Here is a 5,183-nt window from a genome sequence, read left to right as displayed (position 1 = left end):
CAGCATTCCCTACCCGTTCCTGGACTGGAAATGCAATGTGAATACAATTGCAGCCATGTCTTCCTTGATAAAATGAGTCTTCTGTGATAAAAAGAACTACACCTCAAACTGTGAGCTGAAATAAGCCTTTTTTCCTCAAGTTACTTTGTCAAATATTTTGTTACAATAATGAAAAAGTAACTAGTAATAGTCGAGGTTTCGGCAAGTTGGGGTATTGAGGTGGAGATGCCGGGTGCCGCGGCAAAGGGCTCGTAGTTCTCCGGGAAGATAGAGGGCTTCATGGGGACTCTGAAGCAAGGTGGCAGGCAGCGCCAGCTCTGAGGACAAGTCTCAGGACCCCCTGAGGCTGCTGCACCGGTTCATTCCGGACCACCACTGGAGCAAGGCAGGGAAGCTGATGGAGTTGATCCCAGAGAAGGCAGGAGGATGACTGCCATGCAGCCCTCCGAGACCACCGTGGAAAACATGGTGAGGAGATTCCTCAAGATCCTCCGGGAGGATGATGGCAGACTGCACCGGCACAGTGATGAGAACGATCAGCCGGGGTCCCTGCACAAACTCTTGACGTCCAGAAGCCTGAGGGAGGATTTCAGCTTCGATTATGCCCCACTAAATGCCAACATTAATGAGGCGATTAATGAGCTGCTGGTGGAGGTGGAAGGCACAACGGAGAACATTGCAGCCCAGCTTTTCCACAGTTCCCCAGTGAAGATTGATCTCACAAGTTTGTGGCCCCTGAAGAAGTCCTTCCTTTCACAGAAGGGGACATTCTGGAGAAGGTCAGTGTTCACTGTCCTGTGTTTGACCACTTGCCCCCCGACCTCATTACCCTCTTTATCTCCAACATTGGTGGGAATGCACCATCTTCCATCTATCACCTGATGAACGAGCTCTACCATCCCGATGGCCACATCCTCTGACACCGCCTGTCCTAAGTGGAACCAGCTTAGACCCAGAGAAGAGTGGAGACACAGTGTTGTTAATGCAGTGGGGAGTAGAGAGTCAGCCTGAAAACCTCAGTGTTCCCTGCCTTCCTACTCATCCCCAGTGAGGCATGCGTCCGGGACTGTTCTTACCCTCTGAGTCCTACTTGAGCAGCGGGCTTACCTGTTGATTTGGGGGCCACTTTGTGACCAGGCTGTGTTGTTTCAGGAATTTCAACCTTCAGGCTCTGTGGTGTGTTACATATATCGTGACTCTTTGCTGGGTTGTTGTTTGCTCAGAAATGGCTTCCAACCTTTTCCTAGGTGGTATCACTAAAAGCTACTGGAAACTGCTCACCTGTCCCCACCCTCCAAGTAACTAATATAGTATAATTGTGTTTTTTTTTTTTTTTTTTTACTGCAATGTCCAGATTCCCTATCTTAATACAGAGATACTTACTCATCTATGGTCATTGCTGCTCTCCATATTATCTTCAAGGGAAAAATCAAGGTCTCAGTAACCTATTTATTTCCCACATAGGACCTGGATTGGTGTAGTAATAAGTACTCAACTGGTTTTACTTTTAATAATTGAAAGTATGTCAGTGTAGAAGGTGTAAAGGCTGTAAAAAAAAAAAAGCAAAAATTGGATAAATTTGTATTCACACTTTAGCTCACTGTGTGACCATGGATAAATTACTGAATCTGTGTTAACCTTGATTTTCCCAACTGGCAAAATAAAGATTAATAGCTCTCCTTCCTTCTGTGAGTCATTCAAATATTAATTTAATTTTTCAGCAGGTGAATTGCTGCCTTTACCGGGTGTCAGATATGGCTCTAGGGTTTGAGACATAGAATTGTGCAAAAGTGTAGAAGTATTTGCCTCTAGAAGCATAAAACACTTAGTAAACAAAATGGATAAAACATACAATGTGCCAGGTAGTGATAAGTTCTGAGAAGAAAACTTAATGTAGAAAAGGAATACGAGGAGTTGGAGGGGGATGAGCCACAGTTCAGATAAGGGAGGGAAGGAAGGGCTCACTAAAAATGTGCCAGCCACAAATACATGAAATAAACACGGGACTGAGATCCTACTGGCAGGATATTACAGGAGTCCTGGAAAGGACATTCGTGATACAGAGGGCGTAACACTTGTGGAAATTAATTTATCAGAGTAATCCAAATCAGGGTAAAGACCCAGTGGGCTTCTCTAGAAATCTTCACAACTGCCCGATCCATAGTTTCTAACATCCCGTTTGCTACTGCCACACTATGTCTTCATGATTTGCATATTTCACAATTTGTCCTTGAAAGACACGCAATCCCTCTGGCCTATTGTCAGACACTAGCACATAAGAGGTGACCATATTGTCAGGTAGCAGGTGAGCTATCCCTAAAGGCATGAGAGCAAGATAGCCGACCCATTCCCCCTCTTATGAACCCTACAGTAATCAGGTAAGAGCTTGCCTGGGCAGAACAGTAGAGCTGGCCCTGGCGATATAAGTGAGGAAGACCTGTATCTGAGGGCCCCAGAACAGGAGAATTGACTGACTCCTTGCTGCAGGCTGTCTTCGGTGAGTTAGCTGAGGCAATGCTGGAGAGCTTGTCCAGGTTGTGGTGATGAGGGAAAGCTAGGGAGCTGATGAACCCAGCTACTACCCAGGCCCAGAACCAGGGTTATGAATTGGCCCACACCAGCAAACATCCACAGAATCTATGAACTGTTAGAGTATGTGAAGGGGACAAATCTACAGATCCCAAACAACAGGAACTCTATGACACAGGACAACAACAAGATCTCCATGAGAAACCCTAGTGAGAGCCCATTATAGGTGGTGTAGCAGAAGCCAGAAGCCTAGAACCAGACCACTGACTCTTGGCAATGAACACCTGCAAGTAAATATGCATAAACTGTGTGTCTTGATGGGCCACACTACAGCTTCCATGACAAGATTCTTTTGCATTTTGTTTTGTTTGGTTTTTGGTTTTTCTTTTAAATTTGGTTTTGATTTAGGGGAGACATTGCAAAGGCAAAGGGCAGATGTGAGGAGACCGGGAGATAAGTGGGATCAGAATGCATGATATGAAATCTACAATCAATAAAAGGAGAGAGAGAGAGAGAGAGAGAGAGAGAGAGAGAGAGAGAGAGAGAGATTTTAATTATAAAATTTTCCCTTTCTATGAGCTATCAGATCTCTGTCTGGATGTATGCTTACATACCAGAAGAGGGGATCAGATCCCATTAAAGGTAGTTGTAAGCCACCATATGATTTCTGGGAATTGACCTCAGGAACTCTGGAAGAGCAGCCAGTGCTCTTAACTACTGAATCATCTCTTCAACCCCCACTTTCTATGAACTCTTAGTAACATACTCTATATCATAGAATAATGTAAAATTGAGTCCTTATGTTGTATTGTTATTTCATGGTCTCTTATGGTTGAGTTTTAATTTTCCAGCTAGACTCTTAAATTTCATGAGGAAACTGATATGTGTAATTTTAAAGAAAATATTCTTGTGGTGAGCACCAGATAGTAGCACATATATTTTATTTTAAATATTTGAGTATTTACCACATGTAGCTGCTGTGGGATAATGCTCTTGTACAATGTAAATTTGTCACTCCTGTTGGTTTAATGGAACACTGATTGGCCAGTAACCAGGCAGGAAGTGTAGGCAGGGTGACCAGACTAGGAGAATGCTGGGAAGAGGACAGGCAGAGATAGAGTTACCAGTCATATGCAGAGGAAGTGAGAGGAGAATGCTAGATTGAGAAAAGGTACCAATCCATGTGGCTAAACATAGACAAGAATTATGGGTTAATTTAAGTGTAAGAACTAGTTAGTTATAAGTCTGATCAATAGGCCAAACAGTTTATAATTAATAAGTCTCTGTGTGTTTATTTGGGACTGAATGACTGTGTGACCAGGAGGGACAGAAACTTCTGGCTATGTGTAGCTGCTCTAGTGGTATCTCTTCTACACATTCCATTTAATGCCCACACTTAATAAAGGTATGACAGTAATGCTCTTTTCAAATATGTGAAATTAAGTTAATATATCCGAAATATTTTGCAAACATATTTGCAACACAGTGTGGTGATATATTGTGCACTCTAATAAAGCTTGCCTGAGGATCAGAAGACAGAGCCAGGCACTAGATTAGACATAGAGGCCAGACAGTGGAGGCACACACACCCTTAATCCTATCACTCAGGAGGCAGAGATCAATCTGGAACTCTGTGAGTTCAAGGCCACACTGGAAATAGAAACTGTCAGTGATGGCACACACCTTTAATCCCAGTACTGGGAACTCCATCACCTTTAATCCCAGGAACGGATGACAGGACAGAGAAAGGTATATAAAGCATGAGGAAACAGGAACTAAAGCAGTTCAGCTAACACCCTTTCAGGGGAAGACTCAGAGAATTTCATTCAGAGGATTCATGGAAACAGGATCAGCTGAGGAGTTGGCAAGGTGAGGTTGGCTGTGGCTTGCTCTGCTTCTCTAATCTTTCAGCTTTCACCCCAATATCTGGCTCTGATTTTTTTTTTTATTATAAGACATTTTAAGATTCATGTTACAACACAGAGACACTGCTCAAAGTCAGGGAACTTCCATTTGAACACATCTTCCTCTGACTTTAAATCGGCATTTTAAGCTAATGTGTTATAATGATGCTTAAAGTTTTGGGGAAATATTTTGAAAATACCTATAGGTAGGTAGAGGGTGAACTTATTTGATAAAAAGGACACATTACTTAATCATATTGCTTAGTCTAGGAAGAATGTATGTTCTTTTATGGAGTTTCTGTGATATTCTTTTACTTTTAAACTTTCTTTGTAACTAAGGGATTTTACAAACAATACAGGTTACTGGATATATTAGGTATAGAAACAGAATTTATGCACAGTCTAGAATGGCAGCATCTCAAAGGTTTTATAAATGGTTTGATTTAGTAAGGATTAATCAATACTAAATCCAAGGCATTATAATAAGTGTTGTGAATACAAAGAGAATGGCATTCAATTTAGACTCTTTAAGCCTGCAATCTAGAGGAAAATGATGGAGTGGTAAGAACTCAAATACTCCTGACACAAAACAGACTCTCAGTAAATTATATGTATCAAAATTAAATACTTAATATAGTCATGGGAGTACACATGAATGCATGATAAGTTCTCTCCAGGAGGATGCGATGAGAAATACAGAATGTCCTAGAAATCAGGGGAAGTCATTCTTAGCACTTGAAAGACAAGAGA

General features: G+C 42.0%; 1 pseudogene; it reads left to right on the top strand.

Moving 5' to 3' along the window:
- Nucleotides 1-225: 225 nt before the first annotated feature.
- Nucleotides 226-882, top strand: LOC131907821 (translation initiation factor eIF-2B subunit beta-like; annotated as a pseudogene).
- The last annotated feature ends 4,301 nt before the right edge of the window (nucleotides 883-5,183 follow it).

The sequence above is a fragment of the Peromyscus eremicus genome, chromosome 4 (genome assembly GCF_949786415.1).
Source record: "Peromyscus eremicus chromosome 4, PerEre_H2_v1, whole genome shotgun sequence".
Classification (NCBI taxonomy): domain Eukaryota; kingdom Metazoa; phylum Chordata; class Mammalia; order Rodentia; family Cricetidae; genus Peromyscus; species Peromyscus eremicus.
Note: the sequence above shows the minus strand (reverse complement) of the source record. Positions and strands in the feature narration are given on the sequence as shown.